The sequence below is a fragment of the Pteronotus mesoamericanus genome, unplaced genomic scaffold, assembly GCF_021234165.1.
Source record: "Pteronotus mesoamericanus isolate MK-2021 breed Mesoamerican mustached bat unplaced genomic scaffold, CSHL_Meso_final contig_65, whole genome shotgun sequence".
Taxonomy (NCBI): Eukaryota; Metazoa; Chordata; class Mammalia; order Chiroptera; family Mormoopidae; genus Pteronotus; species Pteronotus mesoamericanus.
This window is the reverse complement of record NW_026555228.1, coordinates 10,669,975-10,690,773: the sequence shown is the minus strand read 5'-3', so window position 1 is coordinate 10,690,773 and position 20,799 is coordinate 10,669,975. Positions and strand designations below refer to the sequence as shown.

The 20,799-nt window shown below is 38.0% G+C and overlaps 1 non-coding gene across 1 annotated transcript; it reads right to left on the bottom strand.

The window, feature by feature from the left end:
* Positions 1-11,503: 11,503 nt before the first annotated feature.
* Positions 11,504-11,606, bottom strand: LOC129077003 (U6 spliceosomal RNA). The gene has a single exon (XR_008529769.1). It is a non-coding gene; the product is annotated as a U6 spliceosomal RNA (small nuclear RNA).
* Between the last annotated feature and the right edge of the window lie 9,193 nt (positions 11,607-20,799).

Sequence of the window (20,799 nt, the reverse complement as noted above, 5' to 3'; positions counted from 1 at the left end):
AGATTCCTCCTTTCCTTTTGTGTTTCATCCCCCCACCCCATTATTTGTGAGACTCTTCTTTTTTGCTTCTGCTTCTTAAATTGATCTGTCTTGATTTCCTGACTCTGTGGTGTGAACTTCTATGATAGGAGACTGCTGTTTTTTTCTTTCTGGATCTGCCTCTGATGATGTCAGATGTCGTCCCTGTCTGACCTTAGGCAGTCTGTTTGAGACTTCCAGGAACCTACTGTCTGTGGCTGTCTCCTTCAGCTGTTAATCTTGTCACTCTGCACTCAGCAGGCCCGCTGAGAGACACCACACAGCAGGGCAGAGTCCCTCCTGGGGGTGGGGTTATTGGGTCCTTTCACACAGTTGCTGCTTGGGGCGTGGTCTGCCTGAGCAAGATGACTGTTGCTACATGGGGAATGAATAAGCACCAGGATCCTGGCGTCTACTCTCTCTGTTCTCTCCCCCAAAGCCTCCTTCCATAGTCTCCCTATGGTGTCTCTAGCCTACTCTGTTCCCGCCTTTGCCAAAGCCCAGTGTAAGTGGCTGCAAATAAAAATTTATGTGTTGGCCTTTTAAACAGATCTTTATGTCTCCAACCACCTTTCTCTGGCAGAGAGCAAGCCTGTTGCTTTTTGCAGCTGGCTGTTTTCTGTGTACTTTTGGGGCTCTGGTGCTGTAGGCTGGAGATCCCACTTATGGTTTAGACCCTGCTCTTCTCAATGGGATCCAACTGGCTGTTTCAATATTCTTCTGGTGCTGCTGCCCGAGGGTGCCCGGCCTGCCTTCTCAAATCTCTACTGCACTCCTTACCAGTTTGGTTGTGCTAAAGCCGATTCTTCTGTCTGTCCGAGGTTAAAAGGCTCCTCCCTCGCTATTGTTCAGCTGCTTGTTCCAGGTGATTTCTCCATGATTTAGTTGTTATTCCAGGTTGGTCCGGGGAGGAAGTCAGTGTGACTTCCACTCTGTCCTCTGCCATCTTGATTCCAGTATGTACATTTTGATGTTAATTCTTCCGATCCATGAACGTGATACATGCTTCCATTTATTTGTGTCTTCCTTAATTTCTTTCTTCAATGTTATATAGTTTTCTGCATACAGGTCTTTTACCTCCTTGATTAAGTGTATTCCTAGGTACTTTATTTTTCTTGTTGCTATAGCAAAGGGGATTTTTTTTCCTGATTTCTGATTCTGATATTCCAAAATACCAATTCAAAAGAACCTATGCACCCCAATGTTCATAGCAGCACAATTTACAATAGCCAAGTGCTGGAAACAACCTAAGTGCCCATCAATAAATGAATGGATCAAATAACTATGGTCCATTTATACAGTGGAACACTATACAGCAGGAAGAAAGAAAGAGCTACTACCCTTCGCGACAGCATGGATGGAACTGGAAAGCATTATGCTAAGTGAAATAAGCCAGGGTGTGATGCCCAAATATTGTATGATCTCACCTATAAGTGGAAGCTAATCAACAAAACAAATAAGCAAGGAAAATATAACCAGTAACAGTGAAAGAAAAAAAGGAACTGATGGAAATGAGAGGGAAGGAGGGAGGGGAGTAATGGGGAAAGGAAGGGGAAAGGTCAAATTAAGGAACATATATGAAGGACCCATGAACAAAGCCAAATTGGGGAAGGTGGGTGGGGCAGGAGAATGTGGTGGTAGGAAAATGAAGACAAATGTATTTGCACAAAATTTTAAAAATTAATTAAGAAAAATAAAAAATTTAAAAATAACCAGACATAGTAATGAGTCTGCAAACTGTCATATTTTAATGTAGTGGTGAGTATAAACAATATTTGGGATGTCTGCAACAATTGTAATGTCATATGAAAATATATGTGATTTCTATTGATGATAAAGTTACAGGTACAACTAATACTAGTGTGGTTTGTTGACTACATTCATATTTGAATGGAATAATAAATTACTAAATTTTTAAAAAGTATTAATGTTTATTATATTTTTTCTATTACCATTTAGCCCCTATACTCACCCTCCCTTCAGCAATCACCACCTTGTTGGCCATGTTTATGTGTCCTTTTTCCTTTTTGCTCAATCCCTCCACCCCCTAACTGCCTCCACTAGCTGTCATCTGTTTTCATTTAGGTATTTGTTATGTTCACAAACCCCCTGAATTTTATCCACAGATCTCTACTGGCCAGTACAGATGTGATCTCAAATTTCTAGCTTGGGGTAGATATAAAAACTGTTACAGGCTAAATTGTGCATCTCTCAAATTCATATTTTGACATTCAATCTCTGGTATCTCAGAATGTGACTATATTTGGAAACAGGGCCTTTAAGAGCTAATTAAGGTAAAATGAAGTCATACAGGTAGGTGATAATCCAGTATGACTGCTTTCCTTATAAGAAGAGGAAATTTGGACACAGATAAACACGGAGGAAAGACCATGTGAAGATACTGGAAGAAGACAGACATCTATAAGCCAAGGAGAGAGATTAGAATAAACCAGCCATGCTGACACCTTAATCTCAACCTTCTAACTGCCAGAATTGTGATAAAAATAACTTCCTGTTTATTCCAGAGACTGTAGTACTTTGTTATGGTAGCTCTTGCAAACCAATACAGCCCCCGAGGCATTCCCCTGAGAGGAGAACTGCATCACTCTCCCAGATGAGGAGTGGTTAGGGAATCTTAGAGTTTCAGAGGGAGGGAGAGCATTTGTAAAGACCTAGAGGCAAGAGAAGACTGAACAGTGTACATGAACAATGGAGTTAGAAAGGTAGGAGCAAGAGCTGAAATATTGACGTAAGTAAGCTTTGAGGCCAATTTACGGGACTAGATTTTACCTAGGGAAATGAGGAGCCTTAACAGATGTAGAACTTTTATATATTGAGGAGTACTCAAAATCTAATCAACTAAAAGATAGCACCCAGATCAATAAATATCTTGATAGACTGAACTATAACATTTAACAGTCATAGTGGTGCTGAAATTGTGACATTATAAAACATTTTATGGCATTTCAAACTTTTTCACACACATTAACTTTCTGACTCTAACTCAGCTGTGTGAGGTACAAATAACTTACAAACAATCTTATTGTTATACAGATGAGGAAATCAAAGTTACCTAAAGTTATGAAGTTCCAATGTGATTCATAAAACAGATTAGATAATTACAGGGTAAAGGAAAACTGGATCAATATTAATAGTAGTCATTATGAAGTAAACACTAGATTTTATGAAGTAAAAACTAAAATAGCTGATCACAGCTCTCAGTATGAAATGGACTTGAAGACAGTCATCCAAGTTTAGGTTGCATTATGGCAACATACTGTCTAGATCTACACTGTCCAATATGGTAGCCACTAGCCTCATGTGGCTAATTAAATGTAAAGAAATTAATATAAGTTAAATTAAACATTCATTTCCTCAGAAACACCAGCTACATTCCAAGTGCTCAATAGCCACAGGTGACTAGTGGCTACCATACTCAACAGTGCAGATATAGAATATTTTTCTCATCACAGAAAATTCTATTGGAAAGTACTGGTATAGATCAAAGTAATAGTCCAGTGAGCTGTTAGAAAATATTGAGTGTAATGTATTCAGTTTAATGTGACATGATGGTATCTAAGTGGTGTGTATCAAAAAGACAAGATCCAGGACTGTGATCTGGAGAGCATGTCAAATACAAAGAATAGTTTAAAGTAATTGAAAGTTGCCAGGAGAAGAGATGACAAAGGGAAAAATATATGATCTTCACATATAATTTTTTAAAAGGTACAATTTATTGAGCTTCTATTATGAAGAACTAGAACTGTGTCTGGTGCTTAATATTTGTAACTGTCACAACTTGGCCAGATGATCTTTTCACTCCAATTTGTATATGAGAAAAATAAGGTCAACTAATTAGTAAGATATAGAGATAGGACTTGAACCTGTGGCTATTCCACTAAATGCTATCTACTATTACATCACATATAAAAATATTTAACTTATTCTGTGATTTTTTGGAGGGTGGATCTGTAATCAGTGGTGGAAGTTGCAGAAAGGCTTATTTTAATCTATGTTAGATTAATTTTAGTTAATCTATGAAAGAACTTTATAGCAATAACAGTGATTCACCAATGGATTTGGGAACCTTGGGTGAGGGCCTCTGGAAGTATTCAGGCAGAGAATCATAACCTGTTGCAGAGAAGAATTTGTATGTAGTTTGAGAGTTGTACTAGATGACTCAGGTTCCTTCCAATCCCAACAGTTTTTATAATAGTTTAATAATATTACATAATGAAACATGTAATCATTTAATGCCATATCTCACCCCTATTGACAATGAGCAGACTTTTTTGCCAGTGAAAAGCTGTTTACAAAGCAATCAAAATAAAAAAGATTGATTTGTATTTTTTATCAAAATATATTATCCATTTATATGCATATAAAATAGTATGAAATAATGTCTTATCATCCCAAACAGAAACCCTGTACTCATTAAACAATAATTCCCCATTCCTCCTTCTTCCCAGCCTTTTCTAACTTCTATTCTACTTTCTGTTTCTATGATTTTCCTATTCTAGGTATCTCAAATAAGTGGAATCTTATGTCTTTTTGTGACTTGCTTCTTTCAGTTAGCACAATATTTTAAAGTTCATCCATGTGGTAGCGTTTCTCAGAACTCCATTAATAAGCATTCTTGTACACATCTTTTGGTAAACACATGTATTTCTTTCTGTTGGGTTTTACCTAGGAATGGGATGGCTAGGTCATATAGTTCAAAATTTTCCCAAGGCTAGTGCAGTCTGCTTCACTTCTCTTGTGAGTTACCCTCTCTCCCTTACTCTTTTTTTTTTCCTTCTGTTAACAATCATTTCAATGCTCCTCCAGTATGAGAAATTCTTCTTATTATTCTATCTCCTCTTTAGCCTATTGGATCATTGTTGTTATTGTTCTCCTCCTCCTCCTTCTCCTTTAAATTTATATACAGTTTAACAAAAACCAATAAAATTAGCATCATATAAGCATTTCCCAGCTCAAGAAATAGAATGTTAGTAGTAACTTGGAAACCCCTATATGCTACTCCCTAATCATGTCCTCCTCTTCCTCACAGAGATAACTACTATCCTGAATGTGGTAATAATCCCCTTTTGCTACCCATACATATATCCCTAAACAACCTATTGTTTGATTTTGCCTGTTCTTGATCAAGGCAAGGGAGCTGGAATATTTATAGTTTTGTACCTATCAGGCTGCCCCAAGGGGATGTCAATTCCTAGGCCCTGCCTACTCTCTGGAAACAGGCAGAAAGGGGGCTCTGGCAGCCTGAAAGTAACCCTCAGTCCTAGAGTTGTGGAGAGGAAAAACACAGTGGGGGGCAGCAAGCATGAAAATGATGAAGGAATTAAGTGGACCTAGAGTCTGCTCTATCTGTTGACTATGATAGCTTCCTAAGTGAGCCTTCCTGCCTTGGTTTCTCTCCTGTAAAATCCATTTTCCACTCACAATTATACATTAAAATAGTCAACAAATATTTATTGAATACTTATGACATACCAGAAATGATCCTTACCTGGTAGATATTACAGTTTAGTGGGGCAGACAGACTCTAGATGAATAATTATAACTAGAATGCATGGTATGAAATAGAACATAGGATCAGGGTATTATGGGACCATATGTCCAGAGAAAGCCTATCCAGATGCTTCAGTAGAGTCCTGAAGGAGTTGTCTAACCAGAAGGCCAAAGTGGGGAGGGAATTGAAAGGGAATATTTTACAGAACAAAGTACCAAGTTCATGCCATGGTTCTCTGGAGGAACATTTCTCAAAAACTGTGTCACCAACAAAACTTATGAAGTGGTTTGTGGCTAGAATGAACTTTGAGAAATAATTAGGAAGTTCATCAAAACTTCAGAGATCTGAATTAGGAAAAAGGACAGAAGCATCAGCTTGAGCAATGTTTGAAAAACTTCTTTTCCATGTTGAATTAGAAAAGGCATTATCAATGGAACTAACATTCTGTGTTTATTAGGATGATTTTCATGTATATCTAAACCTATATGTTTTGGCCAGTGCCTGAAATGTGGCTTTTCTGAAGCCAGAAAAGATGAATTACCAAATTAATCATTTAGGGATCTGGTCACTAGTGTAATCACTTCTAATCATTTCTTGATTTGAAACCACAACTTTTTCTCTGTTAGAATCATCCATATCTGTCATTGACTACATTTAGATTTCAACATGAATGTGTGGATTCACATATTTATGTGCCAAATCAGGAATGGAAGCTCATGTAAATTTTAATATATTAAATTCATGTCAAAGTAAATAGCATAGCTTAGATTTTAAATGTACATCAGTAGCACCCCAATGTTCCTCATTTCCTCGTCCTATCACTCAGTCAGCCTGGGCAGTCCCCAGCTCTGGGTAAACTTCCTTATGCATTTTCTCACTTTCTCAAAACCCACCAATATTGTTTGAGAAAGCTATATAACCCTAATGTAACACTTGAAATCAGCTTTATATGATCTCAGGTGAATGTTCTTTAATTCCTTTGTTTTGACTCCTTTATTCCATTCCTTACAGTCAATTTTCCAATCCCACACTTTCACTCTTTTGAGCTCCCTCCAGTTGCTTTCCCACCACCTATCTCATCCCTCTCCGACCCATACACAAAAAATCCTTTCCTTTTTTTATCTTTGAAAAAGTTTCCTCTTACTTTCCAAAAGTTAACCTTTCTTTCCTCTTGAATACCAGATTTCATCTCCTCTAGGACCTTGACCTTCTCCCTTTTATCTGCAATTCTCACTTTTCATGAGCACCTTTCTCAGCCTACAGATGTTCTCATTGTTCTTTATTCTTCCAAAGCATGTTCTCAACCTACAAGCCTATTGGGTGGCTATCTACCTATCAAACTCCCTTCACCTCCTTAGTTACTACTGTAAGAATAGTCTACACTTATTTTCTCTGTGTCCGCTTCCAGTTCACTTTCCAACCGCCTAGAAATTCATATCTCTCCAACCTGTTCATCTCACTGCAGTGTTCCTTGTCAATACTTCACTTCAGCGCTAGTGGCCTCTATACTCTAACATCCTGCTCACTCTTCAAGCCACTTCACTTCTCTGCTGAAACAGCACCTACTGCAGTGGTTGTCAACTGTAGCTGCACATTGGAACCATCTGGGAAGCTTGTAAAAGTCCTGATCCCCAGGTCGCATCTCAGGCTAATTACATGGAAAACTCTGGAGGTGGGACCCAGGCATTAGCAGTTTCTATATCTCCCTAAATGTTTCCAGTGTACAACTGTTGAGAACCCGTGTGCTAAGATCTTATCTTCGGCTTCTGTGCTGATGTCCTCTACTAAAGCTCCTGGCATTGAGAGAGTGTGATGTTGGAATCAGACAAATCTGAGTTTGAATCCTGGTCCTACCACCAATTATTCATTTGACTTTTAGATAGGTATTTAATTAATGTCTATGCCTCTAATTTCCTCATCTATACAGTCAGGATAGCAATATCTAACTCAATTATTATAAATATTAAATGAATTAGCTTGTGCAAGATATTTGCCTCATAGCAGGCCCTCAGGATACGTCCTTTCTATGTCCCCCTGACTGTCCCTTCCCTTCTCTCACTTGTGCCCAGTGTTTTTACCCCATCCTCCCCACAAAGCAATGCCATTCTTTTCCTCCATCTTTTCTCAGTACCTGTATTTTCTCTCTTGGCTTAAATTTTCAATCCTAGTCAAATTATTCCTCTGTTTAGTTCTTTGGGCTGACTTTCCTTCTGTGCTGTGTGCTCATTTTCCAAGTCTGGGTAAGACATCTTCTGATGTTTGTCTGTAGCACCTATGGTTCTTACATTTCAAACCACAGAAACTGACTCTTATGGTTTTCAGCAGAAAAGCAACATATTGAAAAGATATTGGCTATCTCCCAGCATCATTGGGAAAGCTGTAAAACCAGGTTGGAAAACAGACAAGATTATAGGGAGGTGTCATAGCTGGGACTCTGGCCAAAAACACTGAGCAAAACTGCTGAATGCTAGATCCTACCATCACCTCTAAAAGAATTCTCTCCTGGCCTTGTGTTTTTGAATCACTAACTCCAGATTCAAACACCAGGACAGGCATGTCTTTTTGGCCAAAGTTAGTCTCACAACTGTATCCTAGCAGCAAGAGAGGCAGGAAAACAAAAAAATTTTTTTTTTCCGTCTGTAGTGGGAAGTGAGCTCTGTTGACTTCTTAAATTTGGGAGTAATTTGTTCCATATATAACAAAATATTTCAGAAAGCACCAGAGTACAGGAGAGAGTATGCTTGTCAAAAACAAGGCTTTTAGTATGGGAATAAGTCTGTATGTAATCAGACTTACATAGTGGGGGAAATTCCCAGTGTGGGATAAGCATTCAAAAATGGCAAATGCCCACTAATATCCTATAAAGACCTCAAACTTAATATACCCAACCAATCTGAATTCCACCCCAACCATCCCTGCCCACACTGGGCATGCCAGTTGGTTTCCTTATTCAGTTAATGATATCACAGCTCTCTGATATTTCTTGAGCAATTCCCATACTCAGTGGATTTGCTTTTTCTCTTCTTTAGTCTAGATCCTGCTTCTTCAGCCTTTTACATCTGTATCTACCTGCACCAAATGTGAATAATGGGAGACTTCTCATCCTTTAAGACTCATCTAAAAAACTACTTCCTCCATGGGCCTTCTTTTCTAATCTCTTAATCAGGATGACTTTTCCCCTCCTTTGTGCTCCCACAGCACTAAATTTTGCACTTCTTTATTTGCTTATATGTGACTCACCCTTGCTATACTATTAACTCTGAAATCAGGGATACATTCTATTCTACTTGTCTTTGTCTCCTCATCACCTAAACCCAATGTCTGTACTTAATAAGTCATTCAAAATAATCAGTTAGTTAAAATACTTCATGATAAAGTTCTTTCCTGTCATTGAGAATTACACATACCACCAAATCAAAGACATCACTGAATGAATATAGCTGCATTGTTGTTTCACGTGTTACTAAAAATTAGTAAGTATTGCCAACAGAACCAGAATTCATCTGTGTAAGATGAATCCTGATCTCTTAGATGTAAAAATTTTTAAAAATTGTACCCTAAAATTTAAAAAATACAATAGTTTTCATTGTGGTTTAATGGTTTAATAGCAATAGAATTTATTCTACAGAGTCATTAGTTATGGATAATTTGCAGTATATTAAAACAAATAATTATTTTGGGGTAGATTCTCTCAAATCCTCTAGCATGGATATTCACACTAATCCACTAATGCTTCATTAATTTTTGATGCTTATGCATTTGACAAATGTCTTTTCTGTTGTCAGAGATATTTTCTTTAAGTATTATGTTATTTATGGTATTTTGGTGTCCTTTTTGTATGATGACTTGGGTCTAAAATTTATGAGGCTTCACTTAAATTACATGATTCAAATGTCCGGGTTCTGACACTTGAGAAGGTAGCCTTTTCATTAGTTTTTATTTCTTCCTGCCCTCTCTAATCTGATGTTCTGGGAGGAGCCTGGGAGAGAAGCACAGGGTTCATGACTCTTGATCTGGTATGAGGGCAGGCAGTGAAGAGAGAAGTAAGTGGCTGGACATAGGGAAGTTCTGATGAGGGCACATTTCCTAAGAGAAATCACCTCACCAAGAGATCCACAAATATAGTGTTTTCTAGGCAAAAAGAAAATGTTGCCTAGAGTGAAAGCTATTGCTTCTTACTCTGCTTGGCTTAGGCTGCTCTCGATCATGCCTCTGACAGCCTCAGTTGCACGCAGATGATAAGAGCTACACAGATATTTCAGCTCAATTTATTAAGAGCACTGAAACAGGAAAGAGATGAATGAATGGAGGTGATATATTCATTTAAATGTTTTTTTTAAATATTCTATTGCTTGCTGTATGGTTTTGCTTCAAAAATTAGGGACTAACAAATATTTTCAATTCAATGTTCTGTTTTTCCTTTTCCTTCCCCCCTGCCCAGCCCCCTTTCCCTGGGCCACATCAAATCCATTCCACTTTTTGCTGGGTAAATAAGGCAGCAAGTCACACAGAGTTCCTCTCCTCCTGAGGTGGGTAAGGGAATTTATCGACCTTATGTCCAGCCCATCCCCCTTCCCTCCCACACGGATACTTAAAATAACTGCAGAGTCATTGTACCAGAGGCTCCATCAGCCAGCAGGGTTTCATAACAAGGCAAGTGGGGAACAGGCTCTTCTGGGTGAAAATGTATCTGTGCTGCTTATATTTTGTTTAAACACAGACATTTTGTCATTTAAGAACCTGAGGCTACTCTGAAGCATGGTTTGCTTGAAGGTTTCAGTAAATGCGCTCAGTGGATGTATTAGCAAAAGCCCATTTAGGCAAAATGCCATATATGTTTTGGAAAGCCAAAAAAAAGCCCCCCCACCATTTTTTTTAAGACAAATGTTCCCTGAAAATATTGACATTTTATTTCATTATTTAAATCCCACTACAAGTATCTGGACCCTCAGACTGACATTTATTTTGCCTGATTTACCCTTCACCAGAAAGAAAACATTAAAGATATCTCTCCACACTATCACGAGCAGCTTTCACAAGGGTAATAGCTGTTGACTTCTTAAATTTGGGAGTAATTTGTTCCATATATAACAAAATATTTCAGAAAGCACCAGAGTACAGGAGAGAGTATGCTTGTCAAAAACAAGGCTTTTAGTATGGGAATAAATTATTTAAATCACATTGTTTTCACAAGCCCAGAGGACAAAGCTAAGGAGATAGAGGCTTGGGAAGTGAATGAGGTTTAAGTTTCCTAGGCTTCAGTTAGAAAACAAGTTGAATGTGATCTCTTTTTTCGGGAGTGTTAAACTCTGATTTATGGTTAACACATATGAGTTCATGTGATTTGATAGTTTCAGTCCTGGGACTGTAATGTCTTCAAAGAAGTCTATAGACCAGTGTTTCTCCAAGAATAGCCATGGACCAGCAGCATCAGCCTCACATGGGAACCTGTTGGAAATCCAAACTCTCAGCTCCTACCCTCATCTGACATGATGAATCAAAAACGTTGAGGATGGGGCCCAGCAGTTGTATTTTAACAAGGCCTCCAAAGGATTCTGATGTATCTTAAAGTTTGAGAATTACTGGTCTAAGACAATGGTCCTGTCTGAATAATTTTCCTAAAGAATATATCTTTTCTCCCCCACATTGATAATTTGAAACTGGCTTATCTGGTAAGTGACCTTCTTCTCAATCCCGTCTAATATACCTACAAACAAGTACCACTTGAGGATAGTTAAGTGCTTGAAGTTTAAAGTGATCCTTATAAAGTGACAGTAGAAAGCCTACTTATTGTTTTGGTATACATTATTCTAACACTGGTCAATTTCACAAATAAATTATTTGGAAAACCTGAGGCAAGGACACTAATTGTAATCTTTTTCTTTTTCTTTTTCTCTTTTGACAGAGGGGAAGGGTTGGAGAAAGAGAGGGAGAGATACATAAATGTGTAGTTGCCTCTGATGTGCCCCCTAAAAAAATATAGAACACTTCACAAATTTGCATGTCATCCTTGCACAAGGGCCATGCTAATCTTCTCTGTATTGGTTCAATTTTAGTATGTGCTCCCAAAGCAAGCACCCGATTGCAATCTTAAGCATCCTGGAGGATGGAGGCTTCCTAAAATGTGGCCACTCCCATGCATACAGTTTATCCTTCAGCATCTGTGCCTTTGTATCTAATGTTCCCTTTGCCTGGAATACCATTCTTCTTGTCTTACCTGCCTTATTCCTATTCCTTTAGTCCTGAGGAGGCCTTTCCCCAACCCCTAAACTGGCACCTGGTTCTTAGCTTGCTTATAACTTGTAACAACATGCAGTTTTATAATTATTTCTTGTTTGTATATGCACTAGCTTAGATGCTATTTGAGTGAAGGGTTGTCTTTAGAAACTATATACCTCACTACCTAGCACAATACCTGGCTCAGATCGAGGCTTAATAATATCTGTATTAAATATTTGGATTAAAAACCACTGGCCCTATATACAAGCAATTTGTCAGTGTCCAGAAAGAAATTAAAACATTAACTATGGTCTCAGATATCACCTCTGTGGGATAATCTCTCTCCTTGTTTAGTTTTTGTTTGTCTTCATTAAAGAATAAAGCAGACCAGAGATTGTATCAGCAGTGTACCATGTTTTATATATACCATTAAAAAATATGAATGTGGGATTAATAGACTCCTAGGAGAGCTAATTTCAAAGGACTTTATTATTTTTTTAAGAACTTTCACACACCCTATTGTTTCATTTTATAGAACTGTATTCATCTGCCTCAGGCTAAATGTTTGTATCTGGAATGTTTCACACTTTTAAACAGTGAGGAAGGTAATTAGTGTTTCAAAAGGATGCTGAAGGCAGAGATATGGTCCTAATACCTAGTAAGGTGATTGAATGGATGAAGGCTTAATGCTGATTATTTGGAAGCTAGATAACATTCAGGGAAAATCTCATTAGTCTAATAGAGGCAAAATGAAAGGGATAAGCACAGTTAAATGAAACAAATTAATGAAATGCTGTGAATGAACATAGAGGGCTATGTGTCACGGACTGTGTTATTTGCCTACTGAATGGGTTGGAAAAACTGCTATCGTGAATAGTTAAAAATAATTTGCACAGTGATTTCCAAAATATTCACAACTTGATGTCACAGTTCCAGTTTGTTTGTTTGGTCCTTCAGTTCTAGTAGATTGGAAGGCACCTTTCTTTCTCTCTGTCTTATTTGTGTCCATATGTGTGTGAACTAATTGGCAAAATGGGCATTTTTCCAGGACACTGAACACAAGTACTAGTGGGTAGGAAGAATGGGTTACCTCATCTCTGAGGTCATTTTGGAAAATCTGCTCCTAAAAAAATCTAAGACCAGTTTTAGAAGGTTGTACATAATCTTTTCCCGAAAGAATAGTATTCATCTAAAAGATGGCATGCAGTTGGGGGCAGCCTGGATGTCATGACGCTAGCATACCTAGGGACTAAAACTATCATTATAATACTTCCAGCTCTTTATTGCCAATACTTGAGGAAGCAGATGGAGGAAGAAGTGATTATGATGGAAGGAAAAAGTTCTTATGTGAATGCCTCATATTAAAGCTAGGACTTGTACTTGGAAGTCTAAGAATGGTTCAAGCACTCTTTTGTATAGGTTAGGACATTACTTGGAGAACTTGTCCTGTTAATTAAGGGACAGACTTTTCTTTTCCAGTCCCTGCTGGGAGGCAAAATAATGTCTTAACTCCTTACAATAGAACTAGAGGAAGGGATAGTTTATTAATTTGGAAATCAGTATGTCAAATAAGGACATTTCATTAAGTAGGAATACCCCAATCTGCTAAGGCAAATGTTGACCTTAGCTGGATTTTATTGACAGGTTAGCTGGTCACTGTCACCACATTTGTTCTCTATTATTTATGCCCATCTACTCTTGGTAAATCAGAATATAAACCTGCTTATGTGAGTCAAGAGTGTTCATCAGGGTCATCTCCCACACTGTTCCCCATACTCTAACTTAGACATACCATGGGATTAGCAGGGTGGAAATTTAGCACATTGTTTTTGACTCGGGTCCTAATGTAATATTTTGAAATGCAGAAACAAAGGGTTACATAGGGAGTTGAGGTCTATGTATTAGTTATCAAAGAACAGGTGGTAGGGTGAATTCGTACTTTTGGGGTTAGGGAGACGAGATTTTATTTACTTTCAATTGCCCTAAATGTGTGATATCATCAAAAACTTACTACTAAGTACCTATAAAATAAAAAGGTTATTTGTAGGGTGTGTAAAATCAAGTGTGTTTATTGTTTAGGACTTGATTGCACCAAAACACAGAAGCTCAATGGCCTTAAGGAAATTAGAATTTGACTCATTCCATAGTCTAACCTGTCTGGTACACTATAAATGCATTTTCTTTGATAGGTTTATTCCTCCAACTGTTCTGAGTTTAATTGGGGTCCTCTTTATAAACCATGGACAGCTTTGGGAAATGTAGCTGTTATTTATAGAACACCACAAGCCTACACTGTACTTTCAATAGAGCTTAAATTGGACTGAATCTCTCACGCTACCAGCTCTGGGTGCCTTTATGAGGAAGGGGAAAACTCACTGCATTGTTTTGTCCCTGTGTTTGTAATATTAGAAAATGAAAAGAAGCTCTAGAATGCAATGCATTTTGATTTAATGAAAAAAGTGGGAGAAAAAGAAACAAGGTAAATTAATGGAATTTTGAACTTTTTTTCCCTAAGAAAATGCAGTACAACTCAGGACAAAATTGTTACAACAAGTTACTGTGTGAGCTGTTCACAGGGAAAACTGGAGATAAGAGAGCTGCCAGACACTCAGCTATAAAAGTGCTTCCTTTTGGAAAGTCTGGAAGGCCAAGGGGGAATAATGGGTTATATGGAGACATGAAATGTGTTTGTGGGGGCAGGGGATGAGAGCTCTGTGAAGAACAAGAAGACAGCATTAGGCTACAGGGCAGGGAAATAAGACACAATGTATTCACAAGAGGATGAAAAGGAAAAGAGAAGCATGAAGAGGAAAGCACCAAGAGAAGAGGTGGGCAAGGAGGAGGAGGTAATGATGAGCCTTTCCTACAGTGCACATTTGTGAATATAAAGACATTTTAATCATTACTACAGGAGAACATCCTCTGTGGGGTCAGAGGTAAGATAGCATGTTTTTCACACACACAAATAAACCTTGAATCATGGCAGGTTTCCAATTAGAAGATTCTAGTTGGATATCTCCATGTATATACCTGGATCGTCAAGACTGTCAGGCAGGACTGGAATGAATTGAGGAGCAGAAAGGGACTGAAGACCACTGAGCCTGAAGCCTTAACTCTGTTATGGCAAAGAGTTTCTTTGATCCCCATTGAAAAAGTTTTTTTTTAACATTGTATTTATCCGCGTTTAGAGAGAGGGGAAGGAGAGGGGGACAGAGAGGGAGAGAAAGAAACTAAATCAATGTGTGAGAGGTACATTGGTTGCCTTTCGCATGCCTCCAATCGGTGATCTTGTCCACAGCCTAGGCATGTGCCCTGACAGAGGGTTAAACCACTCACCTTTCAGTTTGAGGGATGATGCCCAACCCACTAAGCCACACCAGATAGGGTGCCATTGAAAAAAATTTTTATGAGCCTCTAAATATTGCTTATTTTTCAAGAGCATCCAGGAAATACTATAACAAAAGGATTGTAACTAATCCATCTGATATGAGACCCCAGAGAAACCTTAACAAATGTCCATTTGGGAGAGAATGAAGATTAAAAATTATGCTCGGGGTCTTAATTAAATGCAATGTTAGTTTTATGAATTCAAGGCTTTAAATATGAAACCACTGGACTTGTAATTATAACTGACTTGGGGGAAACATTGTACCTTGCTTTCTATGAAGCAGGATGATTACCATAGCCCTCTTTCATCCTTGCTTATCCCACCCCCAAACATGCATGCTTGTTGCTTGTTTCAGGCATCCTGCACATCTTTCTAAATGAGCAAACTTTCAGAGCAGGCTTTGGAGGAGGAAATCTCATAAACTGCTCATATATCATTAATAAAAATTGGATCTGGAGTTTACCACAATTATTTGTTCACTTTTTTTTCTTCTTCCCTTCCTCTCTCCCTCCCTTGATCCCTTCTCCAGACCTACAGAACCAGAATCTCTAATGGTACATCCCAGGGATTTGGGTTTTGTGAACACTCTCATTGTACTGGTGCTGTAAGGCCAGCACTGGTCTGTGAGCATCCTTAGAGGTTTTCAATGTTTGCAGACATTTCAAAACAGGATCTGACTTTTGTGTAGGTGGTGGAGTAATCATAGATAATTCCAAAGATGGGAGCAAGACCACTCTTCTCCTATATCTTTAGGTTGAGTTTTAAAATATGTTTGGCAGTGGATAAGACCTTTCAATTCACATCAAGTAATAAAGGTTTTTTTTCTTGTTATGTCTAAGGTGTAAATTATTCATACAAGATTATTTAGTAAGAACAGGTGAGTCAGAGGACAGTGAGAAGACACCTGATGTACAATGCTGGAGAAAGGGGGCATCATTGCCTAGAAGGAATGAGCATTTTGGTACTTTCTTTACAGCCCTGCTAAAGGTTTATATATGTTTAAATAGAAGGGGGATATTATAATAAGCCTAACAGACACGTACTTGGAAAAGTTAATGCTAAGGACACTTTGCAATTATGTGAGATAAGTCCAGCAATTTTACAAGACCTTAACAGAAAGCTAAGAAAACAAAATTCTTAGGATGTCCCTTTCCAAAATGACTATCTTGGACATGGCACAAAATGCCCAGCATACAACCACAAGATGAATAAAAGATGAATTCATTGTAACAGGCTTAGAGATGGATAGATGCCATTTACATAATGATGTAAATTTGTATATAATGATGGAGACTAGTTCAGCTTTGAAAGCTGATAATGGCAACACTTATGAAAGAAGAAGTTTCATGTTAATTTCGAGTTCTTCAAATTTGGACAATTTTTTCAAAGGAAAAAGACACATTTTCTACTCTTAGAAAGATCACAGAATTAGACAGCAATCACATTCCTTTTTTCCCATCAGGATCTGGGTGCTTTTCATCATTGCCAAACCCTAAAATTTAAAATACCTTAAAATGAATTTTAATATTTACTGCAAATTGCTATGACATAGATGAATTCCAATTAGCCTTCTTTTTCTACTTTATAATTAGGAAATAGAGCTGCGGGTGGGGGAAAGGCAGACATAATTCTGGGCAATGGCCAGGAAAAAAGTACAAAAATTATATTGAGCACAGATTTTTACATAGTTTTACCATCTGTCTTTGATGACTTAGATTTAGGCTTGCTTCAAGAAGGGGGACTGTCAGATAAATCCTAAAAGTTGTCTGTAGACTTTTGGTTCTTTCTTAATCAAGTACTTTACAAGTTAAACACTGAAAAAATGGAATAAGGAAAACTGGGAGGAATGGATAGCTCTCTTCAAATATGAAAAATGTTGGCAAGTGGAAGAGGAAATAGCCTTGCCCTAGCTTCAGTCTATGACTGGAGCAGGACTGAGTTACAATGAAAGTTTTAAATTGTACAAAAGAGTAGCTCTACTCAATACAAGTAAGAAATAGCTTACAGCTAATACTGTCTTCAATTAAAATAGGTTGTCATGTTGACATTTAGCATTATTTCTGGGGGAATTTTATAAGCAGAGTCTGATGGTTGCCTGTCATTGATGTTGTACATAACTGCAGTGGATGGGATACTAAACTGTGCGACCTTTCAGATTACTTCTGAATAGGGCTGGGAGGGAAGGCAAGGGAATGTGATATTAACTTAGGCTGAATTACACCAGAAGTAGACTCTCAGGCAAGAATTTAAATGGGAGTGGTTAACTGGGGAGGTGATCCCAGGAGGTATCAGTAGGAAGGTGGGATATGTGAGTCTTCCCGGGGACCTCTGGAACACACTTCAGAATTGTCATACCCAAGGTATAAGGAGGCAGGACTATCTATCGTCTACTTTCATCCTTCCTGCCTGTGGGCTGCTTTGGGGGACGCTAAATTCCCAGCAATCGTGGTCTGTCCATTGCAGGTGGAGAATTATGGGTCCTTGAAATAGAATGCTGTTGGTGTCCATTGAATAGGTGAATAATGCCAAAGGGACATGACTGGAGCAGGACAGCATCGGCTACAGTTGTGTAGCATTGGCTATGGAGTCAGGCTGATCTGAATTTGGTGCTTACCTCTCCTTCTTATTAGCTCTATGACCTTAGACAACTTATGTAGCCTCTCTGGGTGTGTTTCTTTTCTTCTGGTAAGAGATGACATAGATACTTCACAAGGTAATTGTCAAAGTACATTGAATAAACTTAAAGCACCTAACACATAGAAGGAATTTAAAAAGATAGCTTTTGTAATTAGAAGAATAAATCTGCCTTCTCATATCTAAAATGAGTCAAATCCAAAAATAGTAAGACATTAAAATCTTAAATGCTGGCAAAAGACTTTATAGGTAATACAAATGCTAAAGGAAAAAAAATAAAAGTACTATAGAATTTAGTCTGAAATTATTTTTCTTTCTACATATAGCAACTAACAAGTATTCAATATTTATTGACTGTCAAGCAAATGGCACTACTAAATTCAAATTAAATGTAAGTGTTTATTCTTCAAGACTTGGCTTAAGCAGAATTTTCTCTAGGCTACTACCTTTATAGCTGTGAAGTATAAAATTATTTTACAGCTAGGCTGGGACAGTTCTATGCTTATGTGCAGGACTGCCTGGATATCTTACAGACTCTTGGTCAATGTAAAGGCAGTGGGCTAACTAATTATTTGAAACATGCTTTTTAAAGTTTGAAACTCCCCTGGCAGCACCCAGGACTGGTTTATTTAATTTAATTTATTTTTTAAAGTATATTTTCAATGAAGTTTATACTTTAAAAAAAGTATATTTTTTAAAGTATATATTTTTTCCTCATGTTTATCCCTCTTCATCCTGCACTCTCTCCTTCCAGCATCCCCCCTGCACCCCAGTTCATGTCCATGGGTCGGACATATAAGCCATTTCCTATACTATTCTTAACCTCCCCCTGTCTATTTTGTACCTACCAGTTATGCTTCTTATCCCCTATACGTTTTCCCCCATTATCTCCCCTCCCCACTGATAAACCTCCATGTGATCTCCATTTCTGTGATTCTGTTCCTGTTCTAGATGTTTGCTTAGTTTGTTATTTAAATTTCTTATTCCAGTTTTATTTGGATATAACTTAGCTATAACATTGTGTAAGTTTAAATTATATAAGATAATTAATTGATACATGTATATATTGTAAAATGATTATCACAATTAGTTTAGTTAACCTTATATACCTTATTACCTTATATAGTTATATTGTTTTACATAAGAACTTTTAAGATCTACTTTATTAGCAGCTTTTAAATATGCCTTACAGTGTTGTTAGCTGTACATTACATCCCGAGAACTTATAACTGGAAGTTCGTACCTTTTGACCACATTCACCCGTTTCTGCCACCCTGCACCCTCCTTCCCCACCCCTGGCAACCACTAATCTATTCACTGCTTCTATAAGTTCTGTTTTATTAGATTCTACATATAAGTGATATCAAACATTATTTGTCTTTGTCTGGCTTATTTCACTTAGCTCAAGGTCCATCCATGTTGTCGCAGATGGCAGAATTTCCCTCTTTTGTATGGCTGACTAATATTCATAAATGTATATGTGAATTGTGTGTGTGTGTGTGTGTGTGTGTGTATCTCACAACTTCTTTATCCAGTCATTCATTGATGGACACCTAGGGTGTTTCCATTTCTTAGCTCTTGGAAATAATGCTGCTATGAACATAAGGGTGCAGATATGTCTTTGATGTAGTGCTATCATAACCAGGAGTAGGATTGTTGGATCATAGAGTGGTTCTATTTTCTGATTTTTTGACGTAACTCCATACTGTTTTCTACAGTGACTGCACAAATATACATTCCAACCAAAAGTGCACAAGTGTTCCCTTTTCTCTACATCCTTGCCAACATTTGTTACTGCTTGTCTTTTTTTAAATATATTTTTTTTATTGTTCAAGTATAGTTGTCTCCATTTTCCTGCCAATACTTTCCCCTGCCCCACCCTCCCCCTCCCCCATCTCAATCCTTCCCCACTTTGGCTTTCTCCATGGGTCCTTTATACATGTTCCTTGACTTGACCCATCCCCTTCTCTTCCCTGTTACCCCCCTTTTCCCCTCCCCTCTGGTTACTGTGGATTTGTTTTTTCTTTCAGTGTTGCTGGTTATACTTTTCTTGCTTGTTTGTTTTGTTGATGAGGTTCCACTTATAGGTGAGATCACATGGTATTTATCTTTCACCTCCTGGCTTATTTCACTTAGCATAATGCTCTCCAGGTCCATCCATGCTGTCACAAAGGGTAGGAGTTCTTTCTTTCTGCTGCATACAAGCAGGAAGATGTTAGGAAACGAAGGATACAATTTCTGAATTGAAGAACACAGTAGAAGGAATCCAAAGCAGGCTAGATGAAGCTGAAGATTGAATCAGTGAGCTGGAGGACAAGGTAGAAAAAAGCTCCCAGAAAGAGCAAGAAAATGAAAAAAGACTCAAAAAGAATGAAGAGTCATTTAGAGAAATGCAGGACAACATGAAACGTAATAATATCTGTATAACAGGGATACCAGAAGGAGAAGAGGAGGAGGAAGGGATACAGAACCTGTTTGAAAAGGTAATGATGTGTAAATGTACCACAATTTTTTGATCTGGCTCATTTATTGATGGGCACTTAGGTTGCTTCCAAGACTTGGCTATTGTAAATTTTACTGTTATGAACATTGGGATGCAAATGGCCTTTTGAATTGGTTTTTCAGGATTCTTAGGGTATAACCCCAGAAGTGGAATTGCTGGGTCAAAAGGCAGTTCCCTTTTTAGATTTTCGAGGAAATTCCAAACTGTTTTCTGCAGTGGCTGCACCAGTCTGCATTCCCACCAACAGTACTAGAGTTCCCTTTTCTCCACAACCTCGCCAGCACTTGTTGTTTGTTGCTTTGTTCATAATGGCCATTCTGACAAGTGTGATGTGGTATCTCATTGTGGTTTTAATTTGCATCGCTAATGGCTAGTGATGCTGAGAATTTTTTCATGTGTCTATGGGTCATCTGTATGTCCTCCTTGGAGAAAAGTCTGTTCATACCAGCACCATTTCTTGAAGAGACTGTCTTTTGTCCATTGAGTAGTCTTGGCTTCCTTGTGAACTATTAGTTGATCACATAT